Below are 15411 nucleotides of genomic sequence, written 5' to 3' on the forward strand. Positions count from 1 at the left end.
TATCTCCCGCTCTTAGCATCAATGAAAAACTCAATATATACACTTTCATTATTTAATATTGATTATAAATTGAAACAACTCCTTTGGAGGTAATTTGGTGATATCTATCAAAATTGCAAATACACATACCCGTTAACCCAGCATTTCACTTCTAGGAATTTGTGCTACTGAAATGATATGCTCACACACATGCGAATTGGTGTATATGCAATATTATTCATTGCAGCATTATTTGTCATGACATAAGATTAGCAACAACTTAATGGCCATGAATAGAGGACTATTTAAAATTATTCATTAATAAAGTAGTAAAATATGCATCTCTAATAGTAAAACAGGAAACCCTTTAGTACCAATAAGGAGCAATCTTAACAATAAAACATGATACAGGATTCCATGTGAAGTATCCTGCCATACAGTGCACATAAGTATAAAAACAGGGAGAGGGAGATATAGGTATATAAATACATAAATGTATTTTATTGTATGTATGTAAATATATCTAGGAAGATAAACAAAATCTAACATGTTGCTTGTGGGAAGGAAAGGTGAATTTTGTAGTTAGAAGAAAAGAAGCAGCAGAAGATTCTTTATTAATATTCTTTGATACCTTTAAAACTTCTAAACTTCTAAACCATAGGGGTATATATACACATTACATATATAATGTGAATTTAAACCATGAAGCATACTGTCTTAGTATCAGGATCTTGGATATCATCTAATTTAATATATTCTGCATTACAGTTGATTTAATGTGTATGTTTATTTTGTTTCTTCAAATTATAACCTAAATGCAAAATAAAGAATCATAAAATATACATATTTAATAAAATTCAGAAATATACATGCTGAAAAAAATCATAAAATCAAAGAAAATGGCACTTTAACACCTTAGATGAGGGGCACATTCTAATTTAGGCATGAAAGACAATAATTTCATTTAATGAGAGTACTCTTAGGTTTATGTTGATAGTTTATCTTACATACTCCAGAAGCAAATAGAGAACATAGGTTCCTTAAATTAGCCAATGTTGTAAATATGTGGGAATGTTTGCTTACAAAAACATATTGCATTTGATATTCTTTCATGATGAGATGGTGGAGGGCAATGTAGTATGTTCAGCTTTTAAGCATGATGAGCTCTAGTGATAAGATGATGTCAGTTTACTTATTTAGTTAATAGATGAAAGTGAATGGTAAAGACTTGAACTTTGAAGCCATATTGCCTGAATTTGATTCTTGGCTTAAGAACTAAGTAGCTGTGTGTTCTTTGGCAATTACTTCACCACTTAACTATTCTTGGTCGTGCTTTCCTCATCTGTAAAAGGAGGAAGTATAACATCCATCTAAATAGGATTTTGAGGATTAAATAAGAGAATATGTGTAAGGAATTTAGCACAGTGATTAACATATAGTAAGTGCTCCACAAAAGTTAGGCACTGTTATTATTGTTATTTTATACGAACTTAAGGATCATTTGAAATAATTATTTGTCCTTGGCCTGCCTTGAGATCCCCAAGTCAAGTTTGGAGACAGCTAGAAGGAGAAGTGGGGAAGAACAACAATGTTGAAGGAAAAGTAAGAGCTATGAATTCTTGGTCCTGACACTGTATCTGTGACTTTGGACTCTGTGCCTCAGGTTGTTCAACTGTGAAATAGGTTTTATAAGAGTTAACATGCATTGAGCTCTTACTACGTTCTGAATGCCTTCCTTACTAGTATTATTCCATTCAGTATTCATACCAAACCTATGATGTAGTTGCTTCCATTATCTTCATAATGAGAATATTGAGGGGTGTACACAACTTGTCAAAATGCACATATCTATTAAGTAAATAAGTCAGGGAACAAATCAGGAAGTCTGACACCATAACTCTTAATGATCAAGGTACATTTTCGTCCATGTAATGATAACAATACTCATCTACCTCAAGGGTTGTAGCAAATATAGCAAAAGTAGCTTGGAAAATGTAAAGAGTTATAATAAAATGTCTTATCAATTTAACTGCAAAAGAGTTTTGAAGAGACACGTGGTTTGAATAATTTACCTCTGGATTATCTTTGGTTTATGATTCAAGGAAGAGGACCTCATGGAAAAAAATCTTTCAGTGTGCTTAGCTACTCTTTCCAGAAACTGCTTCTGTCCATCTGGGCACATGCATGGCCAGTTATTCAAGAGTAGATGTTGCCTGTGATTTGCCACTGGAATTTTTCCTTAAAATGTTAAAACAGTATTTAATTCACATGGTTTGGTGGAAAAATGAAGTGCCACAAAGGAGAGAACATAGGAAGAAATTGATAAATTACAGTTATCATTGTTCATATTACCATTATTAGAGTGTTACTACTATTATTATTAGTAAAACTAAGCCATTAATGATTAAACTTGAGCAAGTCTTCTCTGTCAAGAGGTCAAGTGAGATGGCAGTGTAAGACTGGATAAATATTTTGCTAGCAACCTTTTTTTTAATCTGGAAAGTAGCCTTTCCACTTCTTTTTAAAGCTAAACATTGTAAAAATTACAACCAGTTACCAATTCTTATATTATTAATTATGAATTTCAAATCTGTGTTTTCTTCATATTTGTATCTCTTAAAACTTTATGTAAATCTTTGCCATTTATCAGAGTTTTAATAAAACTGTTCTTTTATTAAAACTGTTCTTCAAACAATGAGTATAGAAACCTAATAAATGGCCTCAGTGACTGGTCAATATGAATTAGGGCTGACTGATTAGGAGTGATTATACTACAAGGACACTATATTCTCTTCATTTTTCTTTGAAGCTATCACTAGAATCAATGTCAGTGAAGCAATAAATCCCTTTTCTCCTATAATATAAATCAATGTTGTATATATTGGTAGCATCAGCTTGCAACCCGGTGACTCTTCTCTATCTAGAAGGCTGGCTGGAGGTTTTCTGTTATATTATTTTATAAGTCAAACTCAGTAAGTCTGCATGGTAATAGTCTTCCTACATTATTTGGGAGGTGTGTGCCTATCAAATTTATAGTTATCCTCTTTCTGGCAAAGTTATTCATCTGTTTTGCATAAACAAACTGTTTGATGCAGAGAAAATAGATTGTAAGAAGATACAACCACACTTCATTAGTGGTTATGTTGATGTGTTGTTACCTAAATGGTTTTATTCTTCCTCTCTCTTTTTTTAATTTGGTGATGAATGTATTCTTTAATGAGCATAGATGCCCTTTAATCTAAATCTCAAAACCTTTTTCTTTCTTTTTTTTTTTTTTTTTTTTTTGATACAGAGTCTCGCTCTGTTGCCCAGGCTGGAGTGCAGTGGCACGATCTCGGCTCACTGCAAGCTCTGCCTCCCAGGTTCATGTCATTCTCCTACCTCAGCTTCCCGAGTAGCTGGGACTACAGGTGCCCGCCACCATGCCTGACTAATTTTTTTGTATTTTTAGTAGGGATGGGGTTTCATCATGTTAGCCAGGATGGTCTCAGTCTCCTGACCTAGTAATCCGCCCGCCTTGGCCTTCTGAAGACCTTTTTTTTTTCAACTAGGTTTACATGTTCAGAGTTTTGTGATAGGTACTGAGAGGAAATATTTGAGAGATATGGCTGCATGACCGTAGAGTTGTCACGGTTTCAGTCAAAGACACCATCGTGCTGATGACAGTGACAGTGAGCAGCCCACTGTGGAGAGAAGCTGCTTCTAAGCTGTGTTAACAGTGTCCTATGGCTCCTATTCATATAAGGCATCACTTAGTAACAAATGATTTCCAGAAACCATGATTCTTTAAAAATGCCAATATTCTAGCTATAGTCGACTGGCATCACTAAGGTGAAGAAGGCATGGGAATTATTTTGCCTGCTTATTTCTGCTTTATTTATAATTTATCTGGTTTTTTCTTCTTATTTTCATGAGGATCATAACCTGATTTTATCTGCATGTGTTCTCAGGTGTGGGCTTGAGGGCATGCATACATACTCTTTATTGATCTCAGAACTGCCTGCCTTAAGAATTGACCATATCGTGGCAGTTATTATAGCTTTTGTATCCAGTTGACTCTTAAACAACATGGGTTTGAATGCACAGGTCCATCTATATGTGGATTTTTTTTTCAATAAATATTACACTAAGTGTGCCTGTCTCTCCTGCCTCCCCTTCCACCTCATCCACCTCCTCCACCTATTCCAACGTCTGCCACTCCTGAGATAGCAAGGCCAAACCCACCTCTTCCTTCTCCTCCTCAGACTACTTAACATGAAGAAGATGAGAAAAAGAGACCTTTATGATGACCTACTTCTTCCTTATTATTTTTTTAACGTTTTCTTTTCTTTAGCTTTATTGTAAGAATACAGTGTATCATATATACAACGTACAGAATATGTATTAATCATCTGTTCATGTTACCACTAAGGTTTCTGGTCAACAGTAGGTGATTAATAGCTACATTTTCCTGGGAGGTGAAAGTTACAGGCGAATTTTTGACCGCACAGAGAGGGTTGGCCCCACTAACATCCGAGTTGTTCAAGGGTCGAGTGTACTTATTGCTAACGATGTAATACTTCCTTTGAAGCTTATAGTTATTTTAATTTTGTTATCAGTCATTCCAACCAGACTTCTGAGTACCTCTGTCTGCTTTCATTTCTCTTCTGCATAATGAGAATAATAATAGTAGTACCTACCTTAGTGGGTGGACATGTGGATTAAATAAGATTATACATACAAAAAGTACTTATAATAATGTCTGTAAATGTGCAGTATGTTGTGCCTACTCTGCCAAAAGCTTCAGTACAACTAACATTACCACTCCTATAATTACTACTGAGAATATAATAAAAGCACAGGCTGTAGGGCACATGTGATGATTCTTAGTAAGGAACACGTAAGTTCTCCTTTTCCCAGTTAGTTTCTCTGAGTATTAAAAATGTCTTTGGAACATGAATTTATAGTATTTTTCTATAATTCAAATACACTATCATATGGAAAGGTTTCAGGATTTTTTGTATTTTATGATTTCATACATCACAAATTAATCATGATTGCAGTGACCATGTAACATACAATAAAACATTTTATTTAGAACTTGCTTGGCAAATGTGGATTACTCAACCCAGCTTGGTGAGAAATGAACAGGGGTAGGAGTTTAGTTGTTGACTGTATTTTAGGATAAATAAAATGATGGCTCTAAGACACAGCAGATAACTTTGCTTCTAACTGAGTCATATGAAAGATTGTCTTTGTTCATTGGACTCATATTTAAGAACTGCTTGCAAAAAACTTTACTTCTACCAAAAAAAAATACATGATATATATGTAGGCCACTTTGACTCTTCTCAATGTTTATATTTAAGGTATTTCATTTTAAAAAAATGTAAATATATTTATTTTAAATGAAATGTTTTCACTACAGTAATAGAAAACCACACATTAGAAGCACCCAAAGCATAAATTTAAAATGTCATCAATTTATGAGCAAAAATTAAAGTGAATATGAGTAAAAATAATCTAATTAATTTTTCTTTTTTTTTTTTTTTTTTTTTGAGACGGAGTCTTGCTCTGTTGCCCAGGCTGGAGCGCAGTGGCGTGATCTCGGCTCACTGCAAGCTCCGCCTCCTGGGTTCATGTCATTCTCCTGCCTCAGCCTCCCGAGTAGCTGGGACTACAGGTGCCTGCCACCATGCCCGACTAATTTTGTGTATTTTTAGTAGAGACGGGGTTTCACCGTATTAGCCAGGATGGTCTCGATCTCCTGACCTCACGATCTGCCCGTCTTGGCCTCCCAAAGTGCTGGGATTAAATCTAATTAATTTATAAAACTCCATATCTGAAAATAAAATCCTTATAAAAATGGCATTTAATAGGATCATCCAGTAATATGGGGATATTTATCTTAATGCCATTGTTAAAATCACTTCTATCATTTCCATCCCAACCTCTGCTTTATTTTAAAAATGTTATATGTAGGTCATCGTCCCCAATACTTCAAAGAATAAAGCCAAAGCAAGCAAAATTAAGACAGGTAGAACAGACCTAAAACTCAGAGAGGTGCTTCCTTGTCCTTCTCTTGCTGGCATTGGGTGCCAGAGATTTACCACGAAGACATGTTCTAGGAGTTTCTGTTAATGTCAGAGAATACATGAATTTGAGTTACCTAGGAGTGGGTTTGATGGTTGCTTCCTTCTCAATGGTTCAGAAGTCCCTGCTAAGCTCGGGAGAGTAGAAGTTTAAGGTCTTTTTATCTTGGGGAGGGACTGAGTTGGAGTGCAGAAAATTCCACCTGCATCTAAGAAGGGAATCCCTGGAGGGATTCTTACCCTCCTAGTTCACAGTTCTGACTGAAATCGTATGGAGTACCAACATTAATTAGTATGTATCTCACCCTTTAGGAAACACCCTACTTGTCTTCCAACTTTGGAATCTAATTACTATGCCTTCTTATTAGTTATCCTTTCCACATTATTATCTTGTCTGGGCAGCTCTTTTGAAAAAGCATTAACCCAAGGTTAACAATTTGCTGCCTCAGCCATTTTATGTGCATAAGAAACCAACACTCATAGCAGCAACCTTAAGACTCTTCAATTTTTATTGACTTATTCAATAAATATTAAATGTGCACTGACAATTCCTGCTATGTAGCTGTTACATGCCAAACTTCAGAATAACACATTGTTGTAATTTCAACTCTAAATAGAATGCTGAATTAAATGTTCATTGACTTCAAATTGCAAGGGATGCACATTCAGATGTCTCTTTTTACCCAGTTAATATGTCAACATATATGTATCAGATAATGAGGAAAGATTCAGCAGTTCTTAGCAAGCTTCATACTTTCATGGGTTCTTCCTTTTCCTGTCTTGCTTTTTTTCTCTTCCTTTCTTTTCTTTGGTATGTATATATGTGTTTATTTATTTGGTAAAATTCAGACTTCTTGGCATTTACCTGTTTTTGCATGACAGACCAAGCCAAGACTTAATGGCTTAAAACAAATGAAGATTTATAATTTCTCACAATCTCTGTGGCGGTTTCTCTGCTGTGTTCACCTGGGCCTACTCATTCGGCAGTATTCCACATAATCAGCTGAGATAAAAGGAAATGTGGAAAGACTTGTCTCTGGCTGTCAAGGGAGCACACTGTTTTCTGTCCGCATAGCCTCTCACCCTCTAGTGGGCCAGGCCAAGTTCTGTACATTGCGGTTGCAAAATCTGCAAGGCTGAAGACTGCATTTGCAAGGCTTCTTGAAGCCTAGGCTCAGGGACTCTATATACTTCTGCCACATTCCATTGGTCAAACAAATTATCAGACCGGCTGAAAATCAAAGGGTGGGGAAATAAACTCTTTTGATGAGAAGAGCAGTAAGATCAATTGCAAAAGGGCACACATAAATTTATGGCCTTTTATCGATCTACCACTCTGAGGTTTTATTTATTACTTGGGTTCATCTCACAGTGGTGGTTAGTGTGTTGTCATCACAGAATGTTTGTCTGAAGTCATCTTAAATGAGTCATTTCAACTGTTTATCTGGCTACAAGATGAATGTAAGGAATAGACTGTCCTCAACAATGTTTCATGATAAGTATGCTAGTCTGCTATATACATACTTCTGGGTTCAAGGTGAAACACACACACACACACACACACACACACACACACGAATATTCATAGTATAGAGCAATTTTGACTCATCTATTTCAGTATTATCCAAACGTCTATTTTTTTTCTTTCTTTTCTTTTTTTTTCTGAGACAGAGTCTCGCTCCTGTAGTGCAATGGCGCAGTCTTGGCTCACTGCAGCCTCCGTCTCCCGGGTTTAAGCAATTCTCCTGTCTCAGCCTCCTGAGTAGCTGGGATTACAGGTGCCTGCCGCTGCAACCAGCTAATTTTTTTTTTTTTGGTACTTTTAGTAGAGAGGGGATTTCGCCATGTTGGCCAGGCTGGTCTCGAACTCCTGACCTCAGGTGATCTGCCTGTCTCGGCCTCCCAAAGTGCTGGGATTACAGGCTTGAGCCACTGCACCCAGGCCCTAATATTTTTATAAAGTGTACAAAGTTTGCATTTATAAGTAGTAGCTATATTAGTTTTATTTAATATTTTTCATCACATACATTTTTCATATAGCATTTGAGAGATACTAAATTAGATATATTTTTATCAAAGATAAACACCATTCTAATTAAAATTATATAATACCAGTAAAGTATTAATAACAGTGTTATCTGCTATCTGTGTGATACCACTCATATTTCCACAGATAGAACAGTTATTTTGTACTTTGTGCTTATCATTTCCATGATTTAAAAAAAAGTAATTTTTCAGATTTTCTTCAAGATATCATTAAGCAATATATGATTTCATTTTTTAAAATTTGTGAGTACAATAAAATGGTATCATATAACTATATATTGTTTCTTATACTATATATAGTTTCCTATGCTATATAAAACTTCTGCAAAAATGTTTCTTATTTTTAAAATGTATTCTTTTTGTTGCCTGTACTTGTATCCATTTCTATTCCTGTAAATTGGTTCACTGTTGACTATATGTATCTATCTATTCACTAGTGTTTGTTTCTAGGTTTTTCTATTGCAATGCTGCAATAAAAATTCATGTACACATCTAGTGCACATTGCATATATGTAGAGTTTCTCTAGTTTATACATCTAGATGGGAATTGCTGGATTGTAGCAAATGTGCTTGTTCAAATTCTTTAGCTGATGCCAAGTTGTTTTCCAAATGATTATAAAATGTACCTCTATCAGAGTGGACCTTTCCTCACCGAAGTTGTAATTGTCAGATTTCTAACCTATTGTCCATTTGGGAAATTAAGTAGTATCTCATTGTATTTCTAATTACTATTTTCTGTTTACTATTGAAGTGGATCATTATTTTATGTTTAAAGGAATTTGTGTTTCCTTTTCTGTGATTTTTTTGTACCTTTTACCCATTCTATTGTTTTCTTTTTCTTGATTTTTAGAAATCCTATGTATGATTATAATATCAGTCCTTTGTCATTTATGTTTATTGAAAGTATCTTCTCCAAGGTTGTAGTTTGTCTCATCACCCCTGGACTGCACGCAAATGGTTTTTATTTCCATAGAATAATTCCATATAATACAATACTCCCCTTTATGTATGAAGATGGTACTATTATACCATCCATTATTATTAATTCAGATAGACATCAGTTTTTTCCATATAGTGCTGATATATCCAGCTACAATTCCTCCTCTAACAACCAGTTTACATTTATACACCTCCTGGGGAGGGTTATGAATACAGGCTATAATTATGCAAAAATATTAAGCTAATACATACTTTGAATTAATTCCGTGATCTTGCCTTCTTTTTTTTTTTTTTTTTTTTTTTTTTTGAGACAGAGTCTCGCTGAGTTGCCCAGGCTGGAGTGTGCAGTGGTGTGATCTTGGCTCACTGCAAGCTCCACCTCCTGGGTTCACGCCATTCTTCTTCCTCAGCCTAATGAGTAGCTGGGACGACAGGCATCCACCACCACACCTGGCTAATTTTTTTGTATTTTTAGTAGAGACAGCGTTTCACTGTGTTAGCCAGAATGGTCTCGATTTCCTGACCTTGTGATCCGCCCGTCTTGGCCTCCCATAGTGCTGGGATTATAGACGTGAGCCACCACGCCCAGCCAATCTTGGCTTCTTTAGCAAGATTTACTATTTTAATTTTAAGTGCACAGATGATAATTTTCTCTATTCTTGTATAGGGGAGGATACTCACACTTAAAATTAATCACAAATTCACCCTACATTGTATCAAAATTTCTGAAACATTGGAAAATCCATGGTACTACGTTAGTGAGTGCAGGAATCTTCTCTTCAATAGGCCAAATATTTATCATTTTACCTGTTCATTAGCCATGTATAAGTGAGCGTAATCCACTTCATCCTAGCATAGTCCCAGATTGTATCCCTTTTATATTCTATAAATTAACATATTTGAAAATTACCTTTATGTAATATATGAGAATATATTTTATAGGACATAATATATTTTTATTTTTAGAAAAAATTCAAAAATTCTTGTGAATTACGAGAAAAAATTCAGGGAATAGCATAAAACATGTAAACACTGGGGTTATTAGCAGATCCTCTTTGATATTTTTGTGTTAATATAATAAAGCTTTGCAATTATTCTTCTTTCTTTACTTCTAACTCAATTTGAATATCCCACCACTTAAAAAATTGTTTTCTTTCACTTACCACCCTTATGAATATTTTTAGAATATAAGGGTATAATCTTTCTCAAGATGTATCATTCCATCACATGCAATTAACAAATGTTTACTGTTCCAGGTCCTATGAGGGGAGCCATATATATATATATATGTCTCATTCATGATATACATCTATCTCTCATGTACACATTGTTTACTGTTCTGTAATGGTACATAGAAAATAACTGATGGACTGAGTTGTGGGGCTAGCTAAGTTGAAGGTGAAAATAAGCCATTTGGGGTGATTTATTTGTGGTCTCCTTTAAAAAAGCTTTGTCCTCTTCCTGTATTCCTTCTAAAAATGGTCAATTTCTTTCTATGAACAACAAAATACTTGGAAGTAAAATTAAGCAATATTAGAACATAGTATTGCTTTTCTGCTTTATAAAAGAAGAAAGACTAGTTTTGACACAGTAAATTGCAAACTATCACATGAAATTTTCCAAAATGTATTGGCTTTGTATGGGGTTTTAAGATACTGAATCCACACCTAAGAGAATAATACGTGATGGTTTTCTATGCATCATCTTTATTAAGGCAATTAAAAATTAAAAGACACAAATATAGCTTATATTCTTACTCACCTGTCCCTTCTCCCATATGCTCTTATTTTTAAAGTACCTAACACAGGCATCCAACAAGTGCAGTTGCTTTTGCAAATAATATTTTGTTCAAGTAGATGTCATTTTCTACTATTTGTTCACTGTCACTTTAATGTATGTTAATATTATGTCTATTTTGAGCAACACAAATACTATATATTTCTGATTCACACATACTGCAATCATCAGAACATAGGTGTTTTCAGAAAAATTTCACGTCCAAAAATATACTGAATTTTTAAAGTATTTTAAATACATGTCTTTTTTCTTTTAGTTGAGTTGTTTTGTTTCATTTAGTCTTGCTTTTGTGCTTGTTTTACTTTCGTCTGAAAACAGGAAGGGATTCCCCCCAAGAGTAGATCAACTAAGAGCAAACATGATGAATTTAGTTTAACATCACAAGCCTAGGAATTTTGAGTGAATTATAACATGAATACAATCCCCATTAATTAGATTGTTTGGATAAAAATAGAGATTTGAGAATGTTAGAAATCCAGCTTTCTGCATGGCTTGTTCTTCACCAAGGAACCAGTTTCCACCCTGTTGACACATCTCTACATTTTTCATGGCTGTCCTATTATTACTTGACTTATTCGTGGATGTAATCTACCAACGTCAGCGTGGTGAATTACGAGCAGCAGCTTAAAGTAAACATCATTTACTCCTAAGAAATTATTTCCACCCTTGGTTTTCTGCTGGGCATTTAAAAAAGAACCCTGCCCCCTTCCCACCTTTTTAAAAATAATCACCTGTCCTACATTTGAAATAACAAAGGGCCTGCATTTCACCTCCTCTCGTCTGAGTGTGCCGTGCTCAGTGCTATGATTTATGACCTGCGCATCGGACACTCCCCATGAAGTAACAAGATGGCCGCTGCGTTTGAAATATATGCCCCAAATGAAAGTAAATACAATCTTATGATATAGAGCCATGTCAGCACACAAGGAATTAAACACATACACGTTCTAATTTTTAACTTTTGTTTTTGCATTGTCTTTAATAATAGCGAAAACAGGTGAAGATCTATAAGTGGACAGATTTCAGATACTAGATAACGGCTCTAAGGGGAATCCTGTCGCTAAGAAAAAGGCACATGGATATTTGGCAGATCGTCAACGTGGTTTCCACTAGTACATGACAGGGACTCATTATGGGCTTGCTGTTGCTGTTGCCTGTAAGCTGGTTTCCCCACCATCAACTCAAGGCCAGAATGTCTGGTTCCAGATGCTCCCGCCAATTGACCGTAAAATTGCCGCGCATTTCTGGCCAAGCCTGAGATTTTAAAAGCACCACCCCCTCCCCTCAACACCCAAACCCCCAAGTCCCTCTGAAAAGCTGCTCATTATTCTTCCTTTGCCCCCTGATCTAAAGAAAAAAAAAAAAAACATACTTCTGGAATCAATTAGAAATGTCTGCCCTTGATGAGGTTTGCACGTGAGTTTGGAGTTGTGAGACTGTGATAGTGGCAGCCAACAGCTGCAGTTTCAGGTGGTAAAATCTGAGAAGGAATTTTCTAGGGTTTATTTACCATCATAAAAATTTTTTAAATAGGCAAGACATGTAGGGAGACCGTCTTATATGCCTTTGAAAGTGAAGTTAAATTTGGATTGCATATTTATTTTATCCACAGTGAGCAAATTGAAGATCTATGGTGGGATGATCTTTCATTTCTCCTAACAGTCTGTGTGAAATGGTTCTAAATACTGGAAATAGAGGTCTTCTTGCTATAGGTTAATGGTAAAAGAGCATTTGTTATTTCTTCTGTCATATTAACTGCTTGACAAGAGTCAAGGTTAATAGAAATCAAACCCGTTTTCTGAAGATAATGTGAATTAACAAACTATTTATTTGCAGATTCTAATTTAAATGCTATCTGGGCTTTATTAGGTCAATATTACCCAATTCGTATGTTACTGTGTAACAATAAATATTCCACATGATTCATAATCCATAGTACTATTCATCTTTGTATTTTAACACTTTCTCAATGCTTCATTTAAACAGATTTAAAAATAATTTGCATAATATGTTTGCTTTTTTATCTCTAGCTGTATACTTATCTAAGATATTTTTTTAAAAAGAATTGTATTTGATAAGCTGCTATAAATTTATTTATGTGTGCACTTAAAATGTAGTAGCTGCTATTGCATGAAAATGTCATTATTTTCCTAAAGCCAAATTAAAAAGCATGGTAACAACTCAGCTATCTGGATTGTCACCTGGCACTTCCAAGTATTTAGACTTTTTTTTACAAGATACGATGTACATGATATGCACATGATATCCTTCCTAGATGTCTGCTTTTATCTTCTACTGGCTAAAAATCAGAGACAATTTTACATGCACATTTTTTATTACTAATCACTCACGCCTTTAAGAAATGCTATCAAATTCTCCTCACCCCTGAGAATCACTATTAAATATAGGGGTTTAGTTTCCTGAACTACCTCTTCTATAATCAAAATGGTATTTTCAGTATATGTTATATCTCTTTCAAGTCTTGCAATTTCTACTTACATAATGGTGGAGAGGTGAGTCGGGGAGATTTTGTTTTTGCTTCTCTGATGTTATCTGCATATGTAAAGACAATAGAGATAAGTTTAAATTTGCATTTTCATGAGGACCCTTTCCCATTATGCAGACGTTTGCCCATGATTTGTTTAGTTTCTAGAATGAAGATTACTACCTGCTATAACTAAGTGAATTCAACCTTATCAACTGTACCTAAACTATACTGCAGTTTTCTTATAGCCATCTGATAACTTTGGCTGAAAAAATTATCTGCTTAGAATGCCTACTATTTCATGCATGCCCACAATGAGCTAAATTTTGTTAAAAAGCATTTTTTGCCTAATAACTTGTTCAGCAGATAACACATACCAACAAGAACAAGAGCAAGGAGAAACAACACTGAACAATGTTTAATTACTATCTCTCCAAAATAATGCCTCATTTATTCTTAATGTTCTCCATATGCTCAGCACATTACTGGTAAGCCAAACTTCCTTTTATTAATATAAAATAATGAAACTATACACAGCCTTTAACAATATTCTGGAATTTACTTCCCTATGATCAAATTGTCACAGAAAGGAAAAGTTGACTAGTTTGTTCGTTCCTTTCCTCTGAGGTAAAATATCCCTCGTGCCAGCTTTACTTAAATATGTTCAGATCTAGGAACAAAATCCAGCTCTTTTTTGTTGAACCCATGGACAGTTGAAACATTCTCACTTGGGAGAAAACAGAAATCTACTCTCTCTGACTCTCAATATGAGTTTTCTTCCTAGGTGTCAGGTGTGACTGTAAGCTCTCTAAATATAAGAGAAAAGCAGCTAGCTACCAGAGACTTATGCTTAAAACTCTTATCTACCTCTAATAACTTTGCTATTTAAGTGGCATCATCTTCTCTAGATGCTTACATACTCCAGGGACATTGATGGATACAGATTAAAAGCTAACGTGGATTTTTTTAATACAATTTATGCTTTTATGTTAACTGATTTTATATTTGCTGAATATTTACCAAAACTCAATATTTATACATAATTTTATTTGATTTAATTCAGCACAAGAAGGTATAATATACCTAATATAATATATAATATTATACGTAATTATATATAATAATATATACCTAATATATATACCTAATTATATTATGCCTAATTATATATTATATTATACTTATATATAATTATAATATATAAATATGTATTTATATATAATATAATATATAATATATTAAGATATAATATATAATATAATACATATAATATATTAATATATAATATAGATATAATATGTAATTTTATATAATTATTAATATACCTAATTATATATAATAATATACCTAATATAATATATATAATATATTATACAGCACAAGAAGGTATAATAATATCCTTCCTGCATGGTGTTTGTCTATGACACTATCTGACACTGGATTGGTCTATCCTTGAACAAGTATTTAAATTACTGTGATGAAATGGAGAAAAAACTGGACCCAGGTTCCAGAAACATAGTTATTATGAATTAACGTTGTGAGGAAAGCCACTTAATTCTCAGTTTCACGATTTGTGAAATCAAGAGAATAATCAGTGTTTAAGATTCCATATTGGATGTGGGATATAAAAAATATTAAATAGTTACCATTTGTTCACATTCGATATGGTTTGGCTGTGTCCCCACCCGAATCTCATCCTGAATTTTAGTTCCCATAATCCCCCTATGTCATAGGAGGTGACCCAGTAAGAGGTAATTGAATCATTGGGGGAGGTTACTCCCATCTTGTTCTCATGATAGTGAGTTCTCACCAGACCTGATGGTTTTAAAAGGGGTTTTCCCCATTTCACTTGACACCCATTCTTTCTTCTGTCACCATGTGAAGAGATGCCTTCTCCCATGATTGTAAGTTTCCTGAGGCCTCCACAGCCATGCAGAACTGTGAGTCAATTAAACCTCTTTTCTTTATAAATTACCTAGTCTCGAGTATTTCTTCACAGCAGCATGAGAATGGGCTAATACACCATTTGTATATTACTTCACTGAGAAGAGTAGGATTTCTAGGAACCTGTGAGAAATGAGGTAGGTGTTAGGT

The 15411-nt window shown here is 34.5% G+C and overlaps 1 protein-coding gene across 1 annotated transcript in view; it reads left to right on the plus strand.

Moving 5' to 3' along the window:
- The window catches only part of AGMO (alkylglycerol monooxygenase), a 371459-nt gene that overhangs the window by 198794 nt on the left and 157254 nt on the right, over positions 1 to 15411 (plus strand). The window lies entirely within an intron of this gene.

Source organism: Pongo abelii, chromosome 6 (assembly GCF_028885655.2).
Source record: "Pongo abelii isolate AG06213 chromosome 6, NHGRI_mPonAbe1-v2.0_pri, whole genome shotgun sequence".
Lineage (NCBI taxonomy): Eukaryota > Metazoa > Chordata > Mammalia > Primates > Hominidae > Pongo > Pongo abelii.